This window comes from Pholcus phalangioides, unplaced genomic scaffold, assembly GCF_987345545.1.
Source record: "Pholcus phalangioides strain wild (caught in Gottingen) unplaced genomic scaffold, Ppha-v1.0 ptg000009l_1, whole genome shotgun sequence".
NCBI lineage: Eukaryota > Metazoa > Arthropoda > Arachnida > Araneae > Pholcidae > Pholcus > Pholcus phalangioides.
The window spans coordinates 38,278,976-38,306,348 of NW_028301602.1; the positions used below are offsets into that span (position 1 = coordinate 38,278,976).

General features: G+C 34.9%; 1 protein-coding gene and 1 non-coding gene across 2 annotated transcripts in view; both read left to right on the top strand.

The window, feature by feature from the left end:
- LOC149083035 (uncharacterized) overlaps window positions 1–27,373 on the top strand; it is a 234,270-nt gene that overhangs the window by 124,029 nt on the left and 82,868 nt on the right. The window lies entirely within an intron of this gene.
- TRNAA-GGC (transfer RNA alanine (anticodon GGC)) lies at window positions 7,111–7,182 on the top strand. The gene has a single exon. It is a non-coding gene; the product is annotated as a tRNA-Ala (tRNA).

Sequence of the window (27,373 nt, forward strand, 5' to 3'; positions counted from 1 at the left end):
TCTGCTTCTTATCTGTGCACTTGGAAGGAGTCCAAATAAACTTAAAAAAAAACGTCATTTTTTCCTGCATAATTTTTTTTGTTAATTTAACGATTTCTGTCCAGAGAGGATTCAGTTCATTCCATAGAAATGAAGATAGGTTGAATTCACTTATTACAAACAACAGCATTATCTCGAGGTCTTTATGAAAATTATTTTTGGGATCTTTCAATGTTTGATAATTGTTTGGAAAATCTTTTGTTACATTGAAGCCCAAAAGCAATCAATAAAATTGCGTTCTCGGTTTGCTTTGCTTGGCGGAATTCAGATTTAGATTGATTTTTATCATTTTTTTTTCACAGTCACAAACTTTATCCAATCAAATTCATTCAAAAACACAATACAATTCCTTCTGATATTTCAGTTTAGACATATCAATAAAAAAAATTCCCTGTATGTTTTCTAGGCTTTGTCCATGTCCATAGAAACATTATAATTAAAAACGAAAAAAAAATTATTCTTACTTGAAAACGCTGATTTAAAAAAAAAACTAAATTGATAGCATATGTGTGTTGAAATGTTTGTTTTGTGGAAATTAAGTTTGGAATCTCACTAATTCAGGAAAAAAAAGCAAGTGCTTTCGTGAAGAAAAAATATTTTTTTCTTACTAGTAAAAACCATACCGTTGAAAGGTTAAAATGAATTTAACCTAAAAGCCTACAATATCAAGTAAAACGGAATTGTGGGAAGATTGTGAAGAAAATTGTGGAAGAATTGTGAATAAATATTATGCCATCTCTAACATGGTGTAAAAATGTTTGAGGACAACCAAAAAATCACCATATCTCAGAAACCTGTGGATGTAAATATAGCAAAGTTTTATAGCGATAACTACAACTGGAACTAAAAATTTTCCAGTGAAAATAATTTTGATGAATGCTGTACTGATCCAGAAAGTAATTGTTTGAATTATAGTAGAGATGCATACCAGCAAAAGAATATAAGGGGAACTGAAAACTATGTGCAAAAATTTTGTTTTAATCATGAAAGACACCTTTCACCTTTATGGTCTTTATCATTAGGAATGTCATTGATAGAAACAAGCCGTAAATAACTAGTTATGTTATGGTCTTCCAAGGTTGTTTGATGACTGCAAGAAGATTTTTTTCGTACTGCGTACCTTTTCTGTACCCTTCATAAGCCAGAATGCAACACAAGAGTGCTCTGGAGGATTAATAAAAAGGACTTCTCAATGACCACTCGAAATTTTTCACCTGAATTAGCTTCAAAGCAACATTTTTTAGACTTTGAAACATGTACAAGAACATTGTTCTATTGGAGCAACAACTGTCTAAAAGTTATGAGAGGTGCCTCAGAAAATATAAATTCTTCGGATACTGTCTTGATATGCCTATAATTCTAAAATATGGCTCTGTTCAATTCACTTCTACACTTCTTATGTTCATTCTTCTACAATTCACATCGCTTTTCTCTGTGCTGTTTTATAAGGGGAAGCTGGATTTTTTGGTTTCACAAACAGACATTAATTTTTTTTCTAAATCCCATTACGCCCAATTCAATATGTTCAAGGCGATTTGTATATCTTCTGAACTAGATAGAGATGTTTTCATGTGAAAACTGAATAATCGTCTTTTTTGTGCAAGATTTCAGTGCATAATTTTCGGACCCATTTATGAAACTTTATATAACCAACAGTCTTCAATCTTTTAATTCTTCTCAACATTTCATGACTAAGCATCGCCGTTTCTCTAAGAGCAAGTATTACCTTTTCAATGTCCAATAAATACGTTCTCTTTGCCCATCTTGAAACTTTCACAAAAAAATTCGATTCCACAGAGCATTAAAGATGAAACCAGCCTCGACTGTTACGCCAACATGAAAAAAAAAAATTCAAATTTCTTTTCTCGCCGTCAGAAAACACGCGTGTCCTTATATTTTTTTCCAGGTTTCAACTTTTACTATAATTCAAAAAATATTTTTCTGGAACAGTGCAGCACTCATCAAAACTATTTTCACTGGTAAATGTTTAGTTCCCCTTGTATTTATCGCTCTAAAATTTTCATTCATTTACAACCACAAGCTTTCGAGACATGAGTATCGGTTGTCCTTAAACTTTATTCCACCACCTTAGGTGTCTCTCAATAACAGGATTTGTTCATTGAAAGCTCAGGTTATTTCATTCGAAGTTTTAAACATTCTTGGTCCGTTAATGATGTCTTCGAATTGATGCTCTTTAAAATACTTGATAAAATAGTGCGATGTTCCATGAATATTTCAGCATTAGATGTTTCGAATTTATTCCAGAATCGACCGTAACCAGCTTCTTTACTCAATTCCCGAAACTTGTAGCACTATTCCTGACTATCATACGAAATTTTTCTGTAAGAGAATTTTCCTCGAAGCATCTGCTTTTTTTTTTTATCGGAAAAATGCATTTTTACGAATCTAAGGAGACGGGAGAGAAAAATTTTTCCAACTATATCGGAGCGATTCTCTGAACTGAGCTCGCGTGAGCAGAGTTGTATTCCGTGCTCCATCTGCATAAAATTCGAATTTATAATTCCAGGAGAAAAGATATATAAAAGCTAGAAAAAGAAGAGCGGGAGAGAGAAAAAAAAATATGTCTGTTATTAAGCTTTGTTTTTTTTTTTTTTCTTTTTGTATATTCGCATCTGTTCTGAGCACTTTTCAACGAGAAGTGAGAAATGACACGCACGTTGAAGTTCTTTTATCTTGCAATTTATGCCTTTCCCTTCTTTGTTAAATTCTTCGTGATGTAGAGTTAATTTCATGAATGCGATTTCCAAGATTAAGGAACACACAAAAATGCACGCGATTTTTTTTCGTGCCAGACGGTGGGAAAAATGTTTACGAATTTCTCTGAGGAAGTTGAAAATTTAGGTTTTTTTTATTTTTGCTCCTGTCTCAGACTAGCGAATTAACGTACACGAAAATTGACGTACATTTCCCTGAGAACTTGTCAATCTGCTGGAATTTTTCAGAAAAGAAAACCAACATAATTTTGTAATAATCCATTAAGAATCAGAGGAGCTTATAAATCGTGGGTTGGCGTAATTTTTTGAACGGCGTTTTCTTCGACGCATCGAGTTAACTTGCGATCGACATTCTCTTTTTAGTGTCAGTAATGAGTACGCGTGAAAATTCCAAATCATTCTGCAGAGTAGTTTATTTTATCCAGCTAAGTAGAGTCGCTCTTATGGGTGCGCGAAAGGTGCAGTCGCACTGGGGCTCCAAGTTCTGAAGGGCCCCCGCATTTACGATGATAATAATTTTTTTCATAAACTCTGAATTTTTTCATAAATTCAGGAATTGTAAATTTTCATGAATTCTGGAATTTTGAATTTTCATGAATTCTGGAATTTAGAATTTTCATGAATTCTGGAATTTAGAATTTTCATGAATTCTGGAATTTTGAATTTTCATGAATTCTGGAATTTTGAATTTTCATTAATTCTGGAATTTTGAATTTTCATTAATTCTGAAATTTTGAATTTTCATTAATTCTGAAATTTTGAATTTTCATTATTTCTGAAATTTTGAATGTTCACGAATTGTCGAATTTTGATTTTTTATGAACACCGAAATTTTGCATTTTCACCTGCAAAGAAATAATTATAGAATTGTTTATTTCATAAATTCAGAGTTTTTACCCACTTTGAAATTATTATTTTTTTATGAAGTATTCAAGTTCGAATCCCGTTTTACGACACAGTGGTGGTCAGCTGAAGTTGGTTTTCTGCGGTTTTCTAACTTCGAGGTTTGAATGTGGGCCGGTTTCCCATTTGAAAAAGTATTTTTTCAGGCAGAACCTTCTACATGATACGTACTTACATAACATGAAAATTTATGCATTTACCATCTTCACATCAAAACATAGAAGTCAGATTGCAGCGCCAGCAAGAACATGAAACAAGCACAACTCTAACAACTTGAGTACGTTAGGTCAGGGGTTCTTAAACTTTTTTCAGCTACGACCCAAAATAAACAGCAAGACCAGCTTTTCGACTCGTGGGACTGTTTGTTTTTGAAATTGGTGAAACCAGTGTAGCAAGAAGTGCGTTTATAACAGGACTAGTAAGTGAATTCCATATCTAGGAAGACCCTGCGAGTCAAGTTTGCGCCATAGCCAATGACCCCTGCAAGGGCGGGGATGACAGGGCTTAATCCCGGGGGGGGGGGGCAAAATGATGTTTTATCATTTTTTTTTATTTTTCAGACTAGAAATTCTATATATAGAGGGCCCGTTAAATTTTTTCTGAAGTTCCTAGCCTAGGGCCCTGCTGTCGGATGTGGGACCCATGTCATGGCCCATAACAAGAATTCCTGGCTGTAAGTGGATTTGTCAGACCCATAGAGTAAAATAGTAATAATAATAATATATCTTTAGTTTATCGTACGACCCAACTCGGTAACTCCTGCCAATCAAGTTTGGGTCGTAACTCATGGCTGAAGAGTTCTTTGATGAAAGTAGATTTGTACGACCCATCGCGGTAACCCATGCTAATTAAGTTTGGGTCTGACTCATAGCTCAAGAATCCGTGGCTATAAATGGATTTGTAGGACCCATTTCAGAAGCACTTGCGAATCAAATTTAGATCAGGACACAGCTCAAGAATTCCTTGCTGTAAGTGAATTTGTACAACACACACATTTATAAGAAGACTTGTGTTGGAGTCACACATTTACACACGCACGCACGCATGCGCGCGCATATACACAGGCACAGCACGTTACTGCCGATTTATTAGAAATTCCGCAGAAGAATGTGTAGGACGTGCATGTACGGTTACGGTTAAGTTGTAAGAAACTTGTTTTGACCCCCCCCCCTCCCCTGGTTCACAAAAGAAGCCAGTTGAGGAATTATACCAGCAACTTTCGCTTTCAGTCTATTCAGAAACGAATCATTACATCAGAGTCGTACACAGATCGTAAAAGTCTTTTTAGAAGGCATTATTCGTATAGTTTGAATTCCGTCAGGACTAAAATTTGTCTTTTAAATATTTGACATCAAGTTAGCAATGGATGAATTTCTCGAAGCCAGATTCTAAAGCATCTCTTGCGAAGTACCATGACCATCTTCAAAACTATATATTTCCAGCGTTTATTCAACATTCTCGGTAGAAAAGCGTACGGAAAATGTAAGCGCACACGATCATTTTTTTTTGTTCGGTTTTAATCTCCCTTGAGTACTTTTCAACGGACTAGGAATATATATTTTTGAAAATAGAATTTTCATACGCGCAATGGCACTTAGTATTTTCCTCTTTTTCATTGCTTTTACCGCTCGAAACTATTTTTTTTCATCCATCTTGTTTTTTTTTTTGTTGCTTCCAAAGGGATGAAAAATATAAGAGTATTAGCCCGAAATATACGGAGAAAGCATTATTGTATTTTTGTTTCAACGTTAGTTTCTTCATTACTCCTATGGGATGTATTAAAAAGCGTCGCGAAAGTCCCTTGGTATCGTTGAACACGTATCAAGAGAAGATAAAAAAAAAATGAGACACGAGTTTCATGTCTTTATTTTCAGAGCTTTCTAGAGCTTCCAGTCGATTTTTTTTCACTTTTTCCCCGGGATTTATTAAATGGATATTGTTTGAGGATTCTCCCTCCCAAAAAAAAACCAAAAAGCAAATAAACCCTGTGAAATTGTCTCATCGAAAGTTAACAGGCTGGTCGACTGTCTACCTGGTTAGTTGATTGATTAATGAGTATATATATGTCTCATTACTGATAACTAGGAAATGCGGTCGACGGTGTGAGAGGTGATCCATAATACATAGCTCGTTTGTAGAGACATTCGATAGATAGTCGAATGGTTCCGGTTCCCACTATCTCGTTAATATAAGTCGAACAAAAGCAATGGTGAACGTAATTCGTGGGAAATAATGCGGTTTTTTTTTTGCATCCTATATAAAATGACTGTCATCGGATGAAGGAAAGGATAAGTTAAGGAATTCCAGAAATCGCAAGAACGACATTCAAGAGCCAACGAAATCGTGTTGTTGAGACCGAAGTTGATTTCTTTTGAGATAAATGGTTTGAAATATGTTATACAATGAAGTGGTTATTTCACCCTAATATGAGAAAAAGCAGAAATACAATAAGAAAAGCTTACATCACCTCCTGGAGGCAGTCCTTGTGTATGGAAACGCAAAATAGCCCTATGAAACTTAAAAGTTAATGATAAAAGTACAAATATGTAAAGAATAATTTTGCCCCAACGTATTCCTTGAATTATGTTTCCGAGTGAATTCAAATAAAAGACCGGGTTAAGAATCCTGATAACCGTTAGATGCTTGTGCGTTACTTGCTATGGATACTGGGGAAAAAAATGTACTGCACATTGATGGCCCAGATGAGAAAGGCAACAATTCAGAAAATTACAATTTTGAGTTAGGCCCGCCATGAGAACAAATGCATCTACACATTGCAAAACAGCAACAAGTGTTAACTCTGCTTATACGCTCTCTACTGTAAGAATACGGCTCCGCTTAATAGGATAACGGTTAAACGGATAAAACCTCCAGGCACTAAAGTTTCCCCGCTAAATGTAATTCCAACGACTTCTTTGTCATTAAATGGGTTTTACTTTTGTTACTTTTTCATACTTTGTTACTTTTTCATGTCAATTGCTTGATTAATAAATCAAGCAATTGACATGAAAAAGTGCGATTTGCACTAAACTACACATCATGGCCTAGAGTTTTTTAGATGAATTAAAAAAAAGTTTGATTTCCACTCACAAGTGAAGCTGTAAAACGGAAACCTTGACATAACATAAAATGCAGCACAAACATAAAGTAATTAAATGTTTCAGGTTCATAATAAATTGAAACGTCCTCTCCACTTGTCAATACAAGATTCATCGAAAGACTGGTTATTTTGTGGAGATGAAGATTACAAGGAAGAAAATTCATCACAGTCTTTCGATGAATCTTGTATTGACAAGTGGAGAGGACGTTTCTATATGCATATGGCCATCTGGTTGGCCTTTGTCATTCACGAGCTATTAGTTGATTGTCGACGCCGTCCGTGTACGGCGCCTTTCAACATATATATACGCTCCAAGGTTGAAATATTCTATCTGCTTCCATAGCTTAAATGGTAGAGCACTCGTCCGGCAAGCGAGAGACCGGGGTTCGAGTCCCCGTGGGGGCAGTGATGAATTTACTTCCTTGTAATCTTCATCTCCACAAATAACCAGTCTTTCGATGAATCTTGTATCACAATTTCTGTGGTTCCAGTTTTCTGTGGTTCCCAACTTCAAGGCGCAAATGCGAGCCGATCTCCCCGTTAAAAAAAGTCTCGCCACAGAGAGCAACAGTCCTACAACGATAAATCATTCAATCATAACACTTCACTCATAGTTAGGAAAACTGGTGGCAGATGGCAGCACTACACATAACAAGCATTACAGAGAAACAAATCTTCACGTCAGGTTTCACTACACGTACACGCACATTCCCGCATGTACCGATTCGTTGAGAGTTCCGCGGGGTGGGGGGGGGGTATATGTGTGGTGTAGCAGTAGTAGGTAGGGCTCGGGGATCCATGATGTTCTTAAGTCAGCCACCTCGTTGGGCAATTTGCCTGTTGTGGCGTTGTATTTGTATTTGTATAATTAATTATGACAATTTCCGACACATAAAACTACCTTATTTCAACATGAGAACACTTAAGCTCGTTAAGATGTAGCAAAAAAGGGAGTAAATATTGAAAAGCAATAGTTTTATACAACGTAAATTCCAATAAACATTAGTTATGTACTGTTTGTGTTGTATTTTATGTATTATGTCGAGTTTTCCGTTTTAAAGTGCCACCTATCTGCGAAATTTGAACTTTTTTTTTTTTAATTTTATCAAATGTAAAAGTATCATCAGGTGCAAACCGCATCTTTTAATGTCAATTAGTTGATTTGTTGATAATTTTTAAAATTTTTCCACAAGACTTTCATCCTGTATGATAAAAATAATATGTTATAAATATTTTCAATTCCATACCATAACAATGGTCGATCAATGTTTCAAGTGATGAAATTTAGAATTTATTGAACCAATCACGTGAAAGTTGATGTAATTCACAGAAATGCAATATTCCCTGAAGATATGTTGGAGTATTTTCAAGTTGAAGAGGAATACCCCAAATTTTAATGGAGACGGTCTTCTGTATTCATTAGCATATAAAGAGAATCGAGATCCCACATGAGGTATTCTTAAAGTATTCTACACTCATCTCAATAATTCATATCTCAAGCATAAACAGGATGCAATTCGGGTTCGATTCCACTTGATGGAGAGCGGAATTTGGTTTTTATTTTTGATGTATAATCATTTGACGTTATTCGGGAGCCCCTCTTTGTTTCACTTCAATAACTTTTAATGGAAATAAATGACAAGAAAACTTCAAAATTCTAGAGAGACTTCAAAACTCTTGTCATACTTTCATCAAATAATTACATACCTGTATGCTTTGTGAGTTTGTCAAGAGCTGCCAGTAAGTGGGGTATACGACAGGTGCCGTCATACTGGGTTCTTCATTTTTTGGGGGAGGGGCGTGCATTAAAAAAAATCGCGGAATTTCTAATTTTTCATCGAAAATCACAGACGAATCTCGAAAATAAACAAGTATGTTTGCTTCAGGTGACCAAATGCATTTTTGGTTCTTGTTGTGGATCAAAGGAGCCCAGAGCTGGGAATCAAACAGGATGGGGGGGGGGGGTGCCAAATTATTGAGGGCAACCCCTAACTGAAATTATATTTAATCAATTTTTGAATTATTTCTTTAATCAATTTTTGAATTATTTCTTTAATCAATTTTTGAATTATTATTTCATCAATTTTTGAATTATTATTTCATCAATTTTTGAATTATTATTTCATCAATTTTTGAATTATTATTTCATCAATTTTTGAATTATTATTTCATCAATTTTTGAATTATTATTTCATCAATTTTTGAATTATTATTTCATCAATTTTTGAATTATTATTTCATCAATTTTTGAATTATTATTTCATCAATTTTTGAATTATTATTTCATCAATTTTTGAATTATTATTTCATCAATTTTTGAATTATTATTTCATCAATTTTTGAATTATTATTTCATCAATTTTTGAATTATTATTTCATCAATTTTCGAATTATTTCTTCCATCAATTTTAGAAATTCTGAATTTTCATGAATTCTGGAATAATTTTGATCTTTAATTCTGAATTTCCATCAATTCTGTAATTGATGATTCTCATTTCTTTCAAGGTTCCAATTATCATCAGTTTTGGAGTTATCTCTTTCATCAATTCGAAGTTTTCATTAATTTACATTTTATTGTATTTTCATACATTTTTTTTTGTAAATATTTCTCAGTATTAGTGTATGTTTCAATTTTCGGAAAGAGACTTCCTTTCTCCCCAAATATATATAATATCAGGGTTGATGGGGGCCTCCAAATTTTTTCATGGGGGCCTCCAAATTATCAAGACGCTTCAGGCTTCCTATTATATTCGCACCGGGCCCGCGTCTGGTAAAGGCAGACCTGGATTTTTTCAACAATATTTATTCAGTTCAGAAATTTTGAATGTTATTCTCTGTCAAAAATCTTTACAGATAGTTTGTGGAAGGATCACGACATATTTTTATGTATAAAATTGGTATTTCTGGTAAAACAACAGTGAAGTTATGACAAAAGAAAGAGCAATGGATAGAGATTTTATTTGTGAAATCATAGCGCCGCACAATTACGCTAATTCAGGTTGGTTTTCGGTGTTTAATAATCGATCGACATCCAACCCTTTTGGTAAGAGATAACGCAAAGAGATATAAAAGAGAGATTTTTCATCAGATATCATTCATCATTTTCATGTCGTCATGTTCCTTCGGTTTACGATGAAAGCGTTCATTAAAAACCCAGTCACGGATTCTCGAAGCTATGAAAACAATAACATGCGTGCCACATGAGCCCCTATTAAATACATATTTATGTAGGTATAGTGTGCGATGGCTTCAAGCGCAAGGATTCTTGCTTGCACAAGAAACCTCTTTTTTATCTGTATATATACATACTTTTCTTATTGTCATTATATTATATTCGTACACGTGAGCTATGCACGAGTCCGAGAGGAATGAGAACAAACTCGGTCGTAAACTTTCTTTCAAATTTCGTTTTCAAGGACGAGTTCTTGTCGTTGGTAGATTGAACTGGAGATCGGCGATGCGATTGTCTCATGTCAGGTTATTGTGACAGCTCAGCTTGTCGAAATAGATTGAGAGAGTAGCTGTAGTTTTAATTGAGAAATAAATCTTTCTGCGGATGTTTCGTGCTGTCCTCATGGAGGGTTTTTCCAGCGACCTGAAAAGTCAGGGGAACGAAAAGCGCTCAAGAAAAGTCAGGGAGGTATGAAAATTGTTTGTAATATAGTCAGGAACAACCTGAAAAGAGGGGGAAAAACATTTGGAGAGTTTGGAATTCGGAATTATATTTTTTTCTTAAAGGGAAGAACTAAATCAGCTCTCAGAACCTTGGATCAGCACTTGTTCAATGCTGATATGAAGTATGCCCTTTTCACTCAGGGGTTCTTGACCTATTGGTCGTGGCCCAAACTTTGGTCACAGGGAGCTTCCGAGATAGGTCGTACAAATGCACACTTACAACCCGGGACTCTTGAGCTATGGGTCATGACCCAAACTTGATTCGCAGGGGCTTCCTAGATGAGTAGTACGAATCCACTGACGGTCTGTTATAAATGTACTCATTGCTTCGCTGGTTTCACTAACTTCTAAGATAAAACATGGTCCCATTGGTCGCAAATCTGATGTTGTTGTTGTTGTCGATTTTGGGTTATGTCCAAAAGAGGTCAAGCACCTCAGTTTTAACACATCACAAGCACAGACTACGATCCAAGTCTAACCTCGTCTTAGTGGCACTTAAAACTCGTTGCAATATTGCACCAGTGTTGCACCTAGGAGAAACGATATAACACTTTTACTATCGCAGTTGAAATTTTATCCAAATAAGAAATGCTATTAAGGGAACGTTTTTTTTTAATTTTTGCGGGCAAAATCAGAAACTTTTCGAATTATGGTCACTGAAAGTCACGGCTGCTGAAAATCTTGTCATACCAGCAGCAGAGTTTTATTGAATAGGGAAATTTTTTTTTTTGGATAATTTCTTGAATTATGAGAATAGGTTTAATATTTTCTACCGATAGTCTCAAATTCCTTTACAACCTTAATAATAGCGTAGAACTTGAATTGCAAGTAGGAATTTCTCTCGGAATTTTTTTAGTGCTTGTGAAGGCATAAATAATTTTTTTTAAGGCGTTTGAAAATAATACAATCATACTCAATCTAGTTAAATCCGAAGTTTTATGATATTAAATACGAAAATGCACGCAAAAAATATCACCAATTGTTTCAGAATATGACAAAAATTTTCAAAAATCATCAATTGGCTTAAAATAATTGGCTGATCTCTATTCAAAATCAAAACCACGGAACAAACCTTAAGGAACAATAAATGATGAATAGTAATTTCAAAGTGGAAGATATTATCTATATTCATGAATATAGTGAAGATATCTTTCTTCATTGAGAAAAACGGTCGAAAATAAGGTACTTTCGCTGAAAAAACACAAGACATACGTGAATGCCCCATAAAACAGCGGTCACACGGTCGCCCTAAGGACATCGGTGATGCATATCCGCGTTTTTCTCTTCCGGTGACACCAACAGTAGCACTATCGCTTGAAGGAGTAAAATATATATTTTTGTCGGTTCGGACGTAATAATTGAATAAAATGACATATCATGCGGTTACCCGGATTTTCCTGGTCAGTAAGAATATTTTCTTTGAAATTTTATTAATAGCTAGTTTCCTGCACTAATTTTTTAGTTATAATGACGGAATTTAGTTTTCTTCAGTTTGTGAGCATGCTTTTTTTTTTGGCAAATAAAAAGACAATAACTCGAGCGAAAGATAACTTGCTTCCATAACTCATTCTTTTTTTTCCCTTATGGTTGAATTATGCAGGATGAGAAAAGAATAAGGATAACAAAAGCGGAGGAAATGAAATAAATGCCTTGTTGCGTTCCACGCGAAGCGTTTCCACTTGTCTTACATGAGTAAAAATGCTCAAGGAAAGAAAAATAAACGCCCTAAGTTTTTGGGATTTTTTTTGCTCTAAATTTACGTAAAACTTTTATTCTTCATTCTAAGTCAGTGGCTCAGATTATTAGGCATTATTCGAGAATGGCTGAGATTATATTTGAAATCGTCAAAATTTTGAATATTAACGTTCCATGATGTCTGCCAATTCCCGCATGATTTCGCGCTTTAATCCTCAGTGAGGCTTTCTGGACTTCGATAACTTGTAAAATACAGTGAAACATAGCTATAATGATACTGTTCGGACCAAGAAAAAAATTATAAAAATATATCGTTGTACAAAGGTTATCGTTATATTGAGAAATAGAATTATCATTAAGCATCGCCAAATTTATGATTTTTGGCATCGCTTCTCAACCGTCGTTGTTAGTACCACGATGAAATGCATTTATAAGTTTTTATTCGCACCATATATTCTAATGGATTAGTTGGTGATTAAATTCATTTGTTTTTAAAGTAGTTTACCGCACAGTACTTTTGTGTCCCACTAAAAAGTAGCTTCACGGCAACCTCCCCCGACACTTTTAGATAGTGCAAAATACCCTATTAGACACTCTCAAACATCAAAAACTGCTAAGAAATTTAACCACTTCACATACAAGCTTTTGGAAAAAAAATTGGATTCCTCTACATTTAACGAATCGGCGATAAATATGGCAAAATTGTCCTAACTTAACCACACGTTAAAAAAGGAAGTAAAGATAAAAAATAAATAAAGGGAAAAAGTACAATTGATAATATAGATAAGAGATTCTTTTTGGAGAGTCCTTTTTTCACCCTCACCTTACGTGTTCTCTTTCGCTCTTGCACTCGTATAGTAAAAAAATACATCATGAAGAAAGGAGGGAAAGAAAAAGCATCTTCCGTAGGTAATAGGGTTGCTTTAAACTTCTCAATGGTGAAGAGAGAGGAAAGAAAACACAGAGAACTTGTTTGAATTTATTCCACTGTCGTGATGTAAAGAGGTTAAATACACCAAGATCTCCCATTACGGCCAACTCTGAACAACAGCCAGATTTTTTTGGAACAAAAACCATTTTATTGGATTAAAATTAAGGTTAACTTCCGAACAACGGCAGATCCCTACATGACGGCCACTTTTGGAAATTTGAACGAGAGAAAAATTATGCACTTTTTCATACAAGAAAAATAACCCTCAAGATTTACTTTGAAGAAGTTTTTCCCTTTCGAACTTAAAATAACTCTCTACGGGTTCTTTTCTACGCCAGTGGTTTGCAAAATGTGGCCCGCGGACCCCGGAGGTTCCTCAAGTAGATGTCAACGGGTGCGCTATAAGCATTTCTAAAAGAACAAGACAGAAATTAGGATTAAAATTTGGCAAATGGCTATATCATAAACCAATGAATCACGAATGCACTAATTGAAAATGCTGACCAGATAACAACAAGAAATAGCTGATCGCTTCGAAGGATGATCTGAAGAACGCATGTCGCAGGATACAAGGATCACAGCCAGCTTACACATTTTTTCTTCATAAAAATTCTGAATTAAATTCAACAAAAAATAACAAATAACGTTCTTCATGAAAAAAATTCACGCATCTTCAATACAAAACAAATGTCTTGTGCTACAAAACATCTTTTTCCTAATTAATTATAGCATGAGTTGTTATAATTTTGCAAGCAACCAAATGTCTCAGAAATTCTGAACCTCTTAACAACGGTTATCTCCCAATAACGTCACATTTGCTTGGTCCTGTTAGTGGTCGTTGTTGGGAGGTTTCACCGTGTATATACTGAAGATGATTTTGAACGAAATATTAAAAAAATATCGTTGAAGTGGTTTCAAAATATCCTTAAATAAATATAGTAATATATTTATATCCTCTATAATATCGTTATCAAAATATCCTCTATAATATCGTTATAGAGGGATTTGGGATTTATTGTAGTAGAGGACATCGTTGAGACTGTAGAAGAGTTTAACATTAGAAATTTCAAATTGGATTTGGAAAAATATCATTGTAGAGGGATTTATTGTTGTATCGAGCATCGTTGTAGCAAAGTTTCACTGCACCTCTGTCATCGTAAGAGAAATATTTACTCCCCATCGAGTTTTCTCGTTGTGTCGAAATAGAGGAATAGAAACTTTCTCGAGAGAACTTTCAAAGAAGTTCTTCAGAAGCTTTTGCCTAGCTGTTCTTTGATTCTGAAAAGAGGAGAAAAACGAACTACGTACAAACTCATCGTTACCCATTCGTTGCATGAGAGAGAAAATAAATGCAATGTCAAAGGAAGAAGGAAATTGCGTTTCTGGAAGTTCCAGGAAAGAAAGAATGTTCTCTATGAAATAGTTTTCAAGATGTTTTGTAACTTGAACACATAATATACATACCAGAATTTATTCTACGTGTAAGGAGCAGCTTCGTGTTGGGTTCTGAAATGCGAGAACTCAATCGTTGTTATAAAAATATCGGACTTTCAAGAAATCGCATAAAATAATTCAAAAATAAACATTCTTTCTTAACTAACGCGTCATCCATATAAATATAATTATAAAAATCATACTTTGATAAGCATCGTTGAACTTGAAATTAAAAATGATATGCTATCAATACAGCTGCAAGTTTAAATGCCAATTGCGTTTCACACCTTGTTACTGTGCAGCGAGGTGTAAAATCTGTGCAACAACATGACCGGTCTTTTTAAATCAGGGCTACACTCGTGTCAAGACTCACATAAAACGTTATTTGATCATAGGCAAGTAGTGTGGCCTCTCCAACATTCGCAATGATTGTCAACTGTTGGAGGCCAGAAGGGTTTGAAAGACTGGTCGAGTACCTTCCAGGTTGCAACCCAAGTCAAAGGTACCGCCTTTCTTCACGAACGTCCAATCCGTCTGGCCACATTGGCCGAGAAACGCCAACAATCACAATACGCGTTGGCATATTATTTCCTTGGAGAGTGGAAGCAAATATTCACCAAGGAATATTACACCTGGCTGTACCAGCGTGTTGTCAGACTATACCACTGCTGCTTCTTTACATCAGGGCAAGGAAAATATTAGAAGCAAATATTCGCGAATGACTACTGAGCCAGGCTTGACATGAGTGTGGCCCTGGCTTTACCAAACCTGAAGGTGCCTTCATCACAAAACTGGATGTTAAATATCCCTATCTTTTGTCTGTAGTTTGTAGTTCCTGAGGTATAGCGTAAAATAATTTCACGATGATACATTATAGCCGGTCTGGTATTCAAACACCTAAACCTGTACATATAACGGGGGCAAATGCCATTGGATTTCTCTAAACGTAATGTATGTTATGTACTTGATGGCGTTTTATAATAAAATAATATTCGCATAATATTACATTACATGGTGTAACAAATTTCTAAGCAGTTTAAGAATTCATAAAAATTGAAGAAAATGATACGGTTTGCGAAAAAAAATTTTTCTCACGAAGGAAATTTTTTTATTGGTGTAGAAAATTTTGTCAATGCTGGACACAGCACAAAAAAATTCAATCTCTTCTGTGTCCGAAACGTTTGTAATGTTTTAGCCGGCGATTCGTGGCTGAGGCAAAACAACTTCACCAATAGTACTTTATCCACTAATATCAACATCACAATGAAAACGTTATGGAAGCTCCAAACAAAAAGAAAATTAAAAAATGAGCTGTTAATCGTACACGCTCCATTTTATAGGACTCTGATTTGCATATTTCCAATGATTTGCTTTCTTGCGGCGCTTTCTATCGACAAAAATTTGAACTACATTTTTTCTGTACCAAAATACCCTCCTCGTGTGAGAATAATGTTTTCACAAACCCCATTAAATATACAGATTCCTTTAATTTTTATAAATTTTAAAACTATTCACGAATTTATGGCATAGATTGTAAATAGCTGTAATTAAAAATTCACTTTAAACGTATTGATCACTTTATATACGTATAAAGACATGAAATTACAATAAAAAAAGTATAAGAATATAAGAATTTTAAAATAAGCTTTCAGGTATATGATTTAGAAATTTATGAAAAATAGTTTCGTTTTGCCATAATATTGTGGGATAAATTTTGCCAGTAGAATTTACTGTCACTTTGCATTTGATGGTTTGAACAATTTACTCTGATCTTAATTAAATTTATGTCCAAACATTTGAGACATTTTCTCATTGAAATAAAGTCTTTTTGAGTACATTGAATTTTAAATAGTAATATATACAGCAATTACGTACTTTTTCTGTCGAGTGTATTATAAAGTAAATATCAAATACGGGAATTGTCAATAAGTGAAAATAATGAAAAATTTAAATATTTTTTTTACAAGATTTTTTTACAAAAAAAAAAAATAATAAGATGTAACGGTGAAGCGTTTATAATTTCCGCAATTAAGAAGATTGGTAGCTTAATGTTTCTGCACATCGAATAATGATCACCGAGTGTTATTGATTCCATATGTACCTGAATTGTTTATTTTCTACCCCCGTTAACATGATACCATCCTATGATAAATATTTATGGTAATTACTAAATACATATAGTCTCATTAGTATGAGTAATCAAAATCTACTGCAGATATTCGTAAATACTTTGTATTTATATGATTTTTCTGCATAACTTTGATGTTGTATTGGAAGTAAACCCTCTGGTCCCGTTATTATATAATATATATTATTATATATTATATTTGAATACATGACAAATACACTAAAATTGAAAAAAAAAATACACCTTATACTGCTTTCTCTTTTTTACTATTTTGGTGTTTTAGACAATTGATCTTTTAGTGTCATTTGAGTGCAAAATATGGCTACATAAAATAAAGTGTATGTAAAATAGTACAATACTTTTTTTATGCAGAAGGTGTTGATTTCTTGTTGGTGTCATTTTTTATAGCTGCTGAAATTTTACGTGCTCAGAGATTTATAAAATCTCACTAAAAATTTAGGGAATTGTAAATAAAATTCAAGCCATTCACGAAATTTTATTCAAAAGCAGCCAAAAGGTAGATCAAATATTAGAACGTGTGCTACCATCTAATGAGCACAATTTGAACCAATATTGCAACGATTGGTGTCCCTTCAAAGGGTTTAGTTCAATGGAACGAATGATGAAAATGATGTCAGTGAACATATCTGAGAGGTGACTGTTATGAGGTATTTTACTGTAATAAACCTCAAACACGAATACGCAAAGAATAGAACCCCCATCATTTTCATTATGGTAACGGAGTTTGATATGTTTTCTCCCAGAAATATGCTGCATCGAATTAAAACATGTAAAATCTCTGGAATTTATTGCACGGGAGGCATACCGCGAGGTGAATTAATCTCCACGAGCTCAATTGATCAACCATATTTCATTTAGTGAAAGAAGAAAGAGATGAACATATTGTCGTAACACATTTTTCTTATCATTAATAAGATGGCGTTTGTGGAAGGATACTTCACCGCTGTTAATTTGAACATTAATAAGAGACATTTCTTATCTCTAGATATTCATTAAAATACTTTCCCAACTTAAAAGAAGGAGATGAGAGGATAATCTCTTATCTAAAGAGACTCTGGACGACTACTCAATGAGTGGGTACGAAGAAAGAGAGGGACTACCTTAACGAAAACGTATATTATTAAGACATTCCTGTCTCAAGGATTCTGAGAGGTAGAGTCTTGAATATTTAAAGGATAAGAGCGAAGAAATTGAATAGCGAGGCTCGGAAACTACCGGTGTATTCACCGAAGACACGGGTAAAATATCCCGATTGTCGAGAAATGTTTGTCGCTCAACAAATAAATCAATTATTGAGTAAATAGAGGAAAAGTAAGGATTAACTCTAAATTCTGGGAATTTAATTTCGACTCTTATAATTCAAAAGCGGACAAATCGTGAGCGAAAAGATTACCTCTACACATTATTTGGCTATTCAAAGTGCTTTTCATTTCGAAACAAGGGCTTGGAGGCTATTTAAAACTTGGATTAGATTTTCAGAATTCCATTATATTCGGGATTCAAGAGCCCTATTTATCATTTTGCGATTAAACCATACTTCAATGCCCTATTCGAATTAATATTCACTGCTCTAATTCAACGAAGCTTTATTCATTCTAATTTTTGTTTTGGAGCAGACGAATCGAATTGGGGATTAATCTTTGAAATACGAATTGCGAGGAAAAGATTTCGCATAAAAGACATTCAAGAGTAACACAAATACCTAATAATAAGTATTCATTCAATAAGAAATGTATATATAATCAATTATTTAAATCATTTTTGACACGGAATAAAAGTTTTGTTGATTTTAGATTTCCATTGGAATGAATTTCACAACTGATTTTGTAAGAGGTTTTTTTTTTCTCTTTAGGGGGTTATATATATAATATGAATAAGCTTTTATATATAAATAAATAATGATAAGAAAAATATTGTACCCAAGTTTTAAAATCACAAGAAAATTACCAGTATTTATACACATAAGCTCCGTAGATCAATTCCAGTCTAGATCATTGGTATTACTTTGAAATTTTTGCAAAATTCAAATTGTTTGTTATTTAATGGTTTTATTAAAAGTACATTTCTACTAAAAAATAATCGATTTATTTTTTTTCAACTTCCTTGTTTTTGACATTTCATAAATTTTGTAATATTGTTTCCTGATATGAAAGCTTTTACTGAAGTGAAATTGGTTTCTTACGAGGAATAAATATTAAAATCTCCATAACAAAGCCACGTTTTATATCTTTGAAACCCAACATGTCAGATACGTGGCTCTTTGATAGAGATGGACGAGAATAAAAATCATGTTTGATGCTAGTAAAATTTATAAATATATTGTTTTCATCATTTAATGCTCTCTCAATGCAAATCTATAACCTCCAGATTATGAACAAAATAATGAATGAAAATTCTCTGAGATGACTTACAATTTCGAAACACGATTAGTCTGAATCTCATTAAAATCTTAACATCAGATAATAATTTCGAGTAATTAGAACACATACATATTCATGCTTAACCCTTAATGGTTCACTCCAATAAAAACTATTAGAATTTTTTTACCTACAAAAACGGATTTAAATTGGTGTTATAAGCATATTTTTAATTGACACAATACATCAATGAAGCAATTTAAATTATTAAAGTGGTTTGCGAAAATAAGTTACAATGGCCAAAAAATTCAAGGTAAAATATAGTTTTCTTTTAGTTTCACTATTATCTATAAACTGATAAAATCTTTTTTAGTGAAGCTGAATAGTTCTTACCTCGAATATTATTTTCAATAACCTCAATTCGGTTTGATTTGACAAATCTCTGAACGCGTAATACTTTAGCAGCTCTCAAAAAATGACACTGATAAGGAATCAACGCTTTCTGAATGAAAACATTATTGTGCTTATAAAGCCGTATTTTGTACTAAAAATACATTAATTAAAAGATGTACTTTCTAAAATACCGAAAAAATCCAGAAAAAAATGGTATAATATTGATATAAGGTAATGGTATATAAGATTGTTTTTACCGCGTATATATCAAATACACACATATTTTAATGTAACCATAATAATCATAATATTCATAATAATCATAATATTCATAATAATCATAATATTCATAATAATCATAATAATCATAATATTCATAATAATCATAATACTCCGCAATTTCAATGATTTTCACAATGGATATAAAGTTTTTATCTCAGTTAAGTCGAGATTTTGGGCAAATTTGTTTTGAACTTTTTTATATTCATATGGTTTGGGTGTCTGAAGCGTTTAATACAGCAACTGTATATTACAGATTCAAAGAAATAAGGCGAATTCTTTGAGCTATACAACTTAGTAATAGCCATAATTACATGGATTCATCCCTCCTATATCTGCCGATCACGTATGACATTAAGTGCGGTACAAATAATGTAAAAATGAAACAATCGGTTGGAAAAAAAATGGCTGTTAAGCTCGGAACGCCGGGTGCAAGTACCCCTTTAATGGATAGAAATAGCTGACATTAAATTTATAGATGGCATCCCTGGACCAGAAAAAAGAAAAACACCCCTAAAGTTACAAGACCTTTTTGGTAGTGATAGCTTCTACGGAGAGGTTTTACTGTGTTAAAATAATTATGAAATTTACGCTATCACATGAAATTTTATAGTGGTATCTTCAGCTATTGCGATCAATAAAACCCTTTAACAGCCACGTTATTCCGGGAAGATCATTGATTAGTGTTTTGTATGACTTTATTTAAAATGAATACTATTAGAGGGAAATGCAGTGAGATACAAGCTCAATCTAATCAACTCGATCGTTAGCGAATTCCGCCTCTCTATATTGGATGCAGTAGACACAAGAGATTCCCAAATGCGGGCATCCATTCGATTAGGAAGTTTGATTTCTGTGTACCGTGTTTAGAGGGCGTCCATTAATTTTCTTGACCATAAGACGACAAAAGCTCAAACGATAAATCAATCAGATACCTTTAAGGGGGAGGGGTTGGTGGATATCACGGACACGCGCGACGATTGGTTTATCAAGTACCCCCCTGACGTAGAACCCTTCATCTCGACACTTACATCTCGCTGTCGGGATTGAAGGGCAGTGAAGTAATTGAATTCTGCATTGGGGATTTCTACAGACAGATATCGAGAAGCTTTGATTGGTTGGGTAGATGACAATAAAGAGAAACTATTGCTGGGAATATCATGTGGCAGCGAGAGATTTACTCATTCGAAGGTATTATGATTGGAGAGCAATACGCGGTGCGCAATGCATACAGATCCGGACTTGAGCAGGTGTGAACGGCATGATTGTAACTGATCGCAAAAATTTGAGGGCCGTATTACCGGATTTTAATATATTGATTGTGTATAGCATTTTGATGTTAACTGCTTAACAGAGCCATGGTTTGAAATTCTATGAATTTATGAATGTGTCATATGAAAGATGTTCATATTATACCTTGTGTTGATATTGACCCGTGGCCTCATAGGGAAGCCGGGCTTTTCGACAAACTAAGACTTTTAGTGGGCCCCTTGTGATGGTTTCAGGGAAATTTATATTTCACTTTAGGGGAATTAAAAATTTATAAGGTTCCCCCTGCTATCAGTGTAATGCATGTACACTGAAGAGCCAAAAAAACTGACAGACCTGCCTAATATCGTGTAGGGCCCCCGCGAGCCCGCAGAAGTGCCGCAACACGACGTGGCATAGACTCGACTAATGCCTGAAGTTGTGCTGGAGGTAATTGACACCATGAATCCTGCAGGGCTGTCCATATATCCGTAGGAGTAAGAGGGGGTGGAGATCTCTTCTGAACAGCACGTTGCATGGCATTCCAGATATGTTCAATAATGTTCATGTCTGGGGATTTAGGTGGCCAGTGGAAGAGTCTAAAGTCAGAAGAGTGTTCCTGGAGCCACTTTGTAGCAAATCTGGACGTGTTGGGTGTCGCATTGTCCTGCTGAAATTGTCCAAGTCCGTCGGAATGCACAATGGAAATGAATGGGTGCAGGTGATCAGACAGGATGCTTACGTACCTGTCACCTGTCAGAGTCGTATCTAGACGTATCAGGGGTCCCATATCACGCCAACAGCACACGCCCCATACCATCACAGAGCCTCTACCAGCTTGAACAGTCCCCTGTTGACATGTAGGGTCACGGATTCATGAGGTTGTCTCCATACCCGTACACGTCCATCAGTGGTACACGAGGTTGTCTTCGGCTCCGAAAGCCCATATCGATGATGTTTCGTTGAGTGGTTCGCACGCTGACACTTTTTGATGGCCCAGCATTGAAATCTGCGGCAATTTGCGGAAGGGTTGCACGTCTGTCACGTTTAATGATTCTCGTCAGTCGTCGTTGGTCCCGTTCTTGCATGATATTTTTCCGGCCGCAGCGATGTCGTAGATTTAATTTTTTACCGGATTCCCGATATTCACGGTACACTCGTGAAATGGTCGTACGTGAAAATCCAAATTTCATCGCTACCTCGGATATGCTATGTCCCATCTCTCGTGCGCCGACTATAACACCACGTTCAAACTCACTTAAATCTCGATAACCTGCCATTGTAGCAGCAGTAACCGATCTAACAACTATGCCAGACACTTGTTGTGTTATATAGGTGCTGCCGACCGCAGTGGCGTACTCTGATTGGTTCCACATCTTTTTATTTGCATACGCATGCCTTTACCAGTTTTTTTGGCTCTTCGGTTTATATTTAGATGTATAGGCCTTTGTTGTTCTCGGCGCTAGTAGTATTATCAATGTAATGCATTTAAAGATCGATAGCAGTAGGGGTGGGGGGAGAGCTCAGACTGGAGCATTGTCAGCCTGTGTAGGGACTATGGTCTATAGCAGGGCAATTATTCCTCGTCAAAGATTCTCTAGGGGCACCCACTTAAGACTTGAATTGAAGAGTAGAGGGTGCGCAACGTTTTTAGTACGTTTTCCAGATATGCGATACACCTCTCGTGGACCAGAAACTTCACTGAAATCCAGGATCGAAGTAATTTTAATATCTTATAAATTATATTATGATAATTATGAGTTAGGACTATAAATATCCATCTTACTAACACTCATATTTGTCAAATCAAATGGTTTTTTTTTTAAAATTACATTTGAATCCACTGGTGCTTCATTTCCTGTTATGAAGATTTTTTTAGTAATAAATGCAACTTTGCCTGGCTTTAACAACTTTCTCGGCGATAATTGACGACGTCTCGCATTTTACCGTGTGGATTCCTGATGGAGAAAATATTTTCAAACATGGAAGACGTGTATATGTGTGTTTGTTGATACTTTTCCATCGGAACACCTTTCACGGGCCGAATGAACCTCCTTGGCCCGCTGACCGGAGGTTGAGCATCTCTGTTGAGGAATGCAGCCAAATGCTTTTTGTACCGGGCCGCAAAGTTCTCTAGTTTCGGTTGTAAACGCATAAATCTCTAAGGAATGTTTATAATAAAGTATTGCATGCCGATGAATCGATAAATGAGCCCTTCTTCAGTTTCAGTGCTGCCAATAATTGACATAGAAATGAAGAAACAAACCAGAAAGCTGTGTCAGATGGTGTTCAATGATTAGTCTGTTTTTCTTTTCTTTTCCGTCTCCCGTTGTATGTATGTATGTATGTAAGTATGTAGGTCGAAAACGGGGCTTCGGAAATCGTTTAGGGCGAAAGTAGAAATCACTGGAATAACTGGTTCCCAAGTCAGGTCATTGAAAAGAAAACTAGCGAAAAAAAAGAAAGTGGACCTGTTGTTCTTTTTGTTCAGCCATTGTGACTGCCTTCGCTACTTTCACTCGGCAATAGTCTTTTAATGATTGCGTAACTATTTGATGAATCTAGTTTTCATTGGAAAGCTGTTTTTGTTCGTTTTGGTTCAATCAGTGGCGAATGTGTGTGTGTGTTTGTTACGTGGCGCTTCCGCCCTCGAGCCATCGAACAATAGATGATTATAATTTCATTGTTTACCAACAAAAGGACACTTCCTGAAAAATTTCCAATTTTATTCATTGAGTTACTCACCGAGTGTATTTTTATTTTATAATCTTCACCAGGTTTATACATAGATTCTAATAATAAAGATTTCCATGTTGACTCGATGGTTAATTAAGCATTAATAAATTCGAAAAGAATGTGTGTTTGAGAAGGATGATAATTATTTCCGATTCCATGTTTCAAATCACACAATATCCACAGACCTTCACCAATCATATATAATTTATACATTTATCACCGTCGGATGTTTTTTGAATTTTTTTTAACAGATTCTGGTTCGTATTTGACTTTATATACGAAGTCAACATGATTAAACATACATTTTTCAAGGTAAGGAACCATTTATTATGTTACCAGTGGTGAATTTGATAGCAAAAGTTGAATACAGGTTACAAGAAAGTGGAGTATTAGTTAGTGTCTTTTGCGTAAAGAGCTGCTGATAAATTTGTTAATATTTCCTCTCAAGATTGTACAGAAAGGGGGTGTTGAGGTAGAGTACGAAGGTGGTCTATGTTCAAGCTTAATAGAACAATTAATCGTTTATCAAGTGAGTGACCGTATGTCTGATCAAGGTCCCTCACCCATTTACTTGTTCAATCATACGGTCACTCAACTGGTTTCTCTTCCGGTCACTCGCGCATCCACTTGGTCACTAATATGGTCACTCACGCATTCACTTGGTCACTCATTCGGGCACACACTCGGGTATGCATACGGTCACTAACTTCATCACTGATTTGGTCACCCATATTGTCACTCACTTCATTACTCATATGATCATTCATTCATACGGTCACTCACCCATGTACTTATTCACTCATACGGTCATTAACCCGTTCAAATGGTCACATATACGATCACACAACCACTCACTCAGCCACTCACACGGTCAGGGCAGGTGAAATGTATGTCTGGGGTGAAACTTTTAGGAGCGAAATATCCCTAACACCCCCCCCCCCCCGTTGGAAACACATTTACTACATAAAATAAAATGAAAATGTGTGTGTAAACATTTTATTTTTGGCTGTGGTTATTGTTTTTTTCTCTACGGCTCACGATTAAACGCTTTGAAGCAGGAAAACAAAAGCATTCACGCCATTCTTCAACTCAATAAAAGGATAAAGAACGTAGACATTGACGAGATGGAAGCGGAAGCTTTTATGTATTAGTCGTTAATGCGTTAGCGTTTGCTCCTTTTCTTCTGCGATGTGATAGAAATGAATATTCCTTAATAGCTGGTGACATTGGGCTCAGTTTAGCGGAAGAGCTCAACCAAGAACGCTCTGTGTGCTTTCACGCACACATCAAATGTATCGATTGGATATTCCAACATATGTAGGTATAGATCCGTAAATAAAGCTGAGGGAATTGTATCAAAACAAACGCATATACGGGAGGTTATTGATAGAAAGATATATAATAGAGCGTTTATCTATTTCGAGTGTGTGGTAAATTGGCATTGCGTTTTGAGCTTTCGATTTGAATGATATTAAATATTTGAACAGAATTTTTGTTCGTAAAATGAGAAAGAACATCGTTGATAAATATTAATAAAGGGATTTAAACATTACCGCGAACAAAAATATTTGCATTATTTTTAGAAAACCGTAGTTTTTCGAGGAAAATGTTTTCTATGAGAATTCAAAAGAATTAATCTACTTATGGAAATAGCAAATGCATAACAAAAAAATCGCAGGGATTTAGCAAAATTTAAGAAGGTTAAACACTCAAAAATTCAGAATTATATTATTATGTGAAGGAGCGTTTTGCGTTTTATCTTTCTCCTTTGAAGAATTTTATCGTATTAAATCGGGATTAACTGTGAATAAGAATACCAAGCGAAAGAGGAAGTTTTTCGGCATAATTAAAATCTGTGATACATACAAACGCACTGATAGTGAAAAAGTCGATGTGCATATAAAATATTTAATGACAAATTCTAGCAATCGATGTTTCCATGCTATTCATAAAATTTTCTGAACTAAATTCGACGACACGCACTCTTCACAGATAACAGTTCCATTCCATAGATTAAATTCTTGAGAACTTGAAGGACTTAACTTTGGAGAAGTATATGATTTTTAAAACTATATAAGGATATTTATAGATTTATTTTCCGTATTTCTTCAAGTAAATAAATTGTTTGTTTCTCACGAACTCCGATACGAAGAAAAGATTCATCGAACTGTTATAGACTTATAAAAAATGGTTATCAAATTTTCTTCTACAGAGAACGCTTTCGAGCCTAGTTTATTTCAAGAAATGATAAGAAAGCAAAGAGAAAAAATTTTTGGAGTACATTTTTTTCTGGTTATAATCCACTTATTGACATCATTATGGCCGAACGTCTGTTTTTGTTTCACATTCTTCAAAATTTTGTTGCTGTTGGTTTAGTTTCCATTGCGCTGCCCTTCACATAACAAGAATGGCTTACAAGCCCGCTGAAGAGCAGTGTCCATTAATGAATTGTAATATAAATTGAGGCACCCGCCGAATTATATTATTCAGAAAAGTATACAAAAACTGGAGATGGGGTGTCAATGAGGAGGGTTCGTCAATCGAAGGTTCCACAGTAGGCTTAACTGTACATGCTTCTCGAAAACATTTCTCTGAGGAAAGTTCTGGTGTCGCCATCTGACTTCTATATTTTGAAGTGGAAAATGTATGATACTCGAATTTTTGTATTATATAAGTATCGTGTTGAGGGTCTGCCTGCTCTCTAAAGAGAGATATTTTCAAATGGGAGACCGGTTCTCTCTCAATCTCACCTGGAAGTTTGAAAACAGCAGCAAATATAGTCCTAGACTACAGCGTTCTTTAATTGGAGTATTTTTCAAAAACCAACTGGGATATTCCAAAAGTCAGAGGCTATATAAAAATCCATATTTCACTGTAAAATGCTTTTCCCTCTAGTCTTTCGGATGAAACGAAATACAACAACGTGGGAAAGTCCCGAAATAAATTATTTTTTTTCCTTGAAAAAATTGAGATAAATCTAAAAGGGTATTTCCTGGGAGGAAAAAAAATTCAGCCCAAAAAAAAGAAAAACATTTTTTTCGGGAAACATTTTGAGTAGAGGGTTTTCCAGAGTAAAATAAATCCGATATTTTTTGCAGCATCTCTGAGCTTTCAGCATCTTATTCCTCCATCTTTTTCTTCGCATGGTCTGGAAAAAAGAAGAAAAAAATCCCCTATGGAAAATAGAATTTTCAAATCTATAAAATGACTTGGGCACGAAAGTAAAGAGGAAAGAAAAAATAAAGCCGAAAAGAGGTTTTTAAAACAAAACGGATGAAAAATGGAATCTTCTCTAGTGGTGAACAGAAAAAGAAGAGCATGTGAGAAACACAATAGAAGGTATGAAAGTTACACCACAAGACACATGCTTACAATCAGAGAAAAAATATCCTATGATACCTTGTCAAATTCGTGCATTTAACAAAGTTTTTCAAAGAATTTTCAGCAATGATAAGTTCTTTGATGTTACAGCTCTATGGCCATTTTTTTTTACAAAAATTTCAAAAAGGAAAAATCGAAGGGCAATGCGCAATGTATATGATACTTGTAGTTTATTCGATTTTCGAGTTACACTTTTTTCCCTTATGAGAAAACCTGTGGAATTTTAAGCCTGAGGAAAATGCTGTGGTTTTTTGGTTTTTCCCTGACAAGGTACAGCTAAGGATCCTTAAACCTCAGGCTGACTAATTCAATCCACGG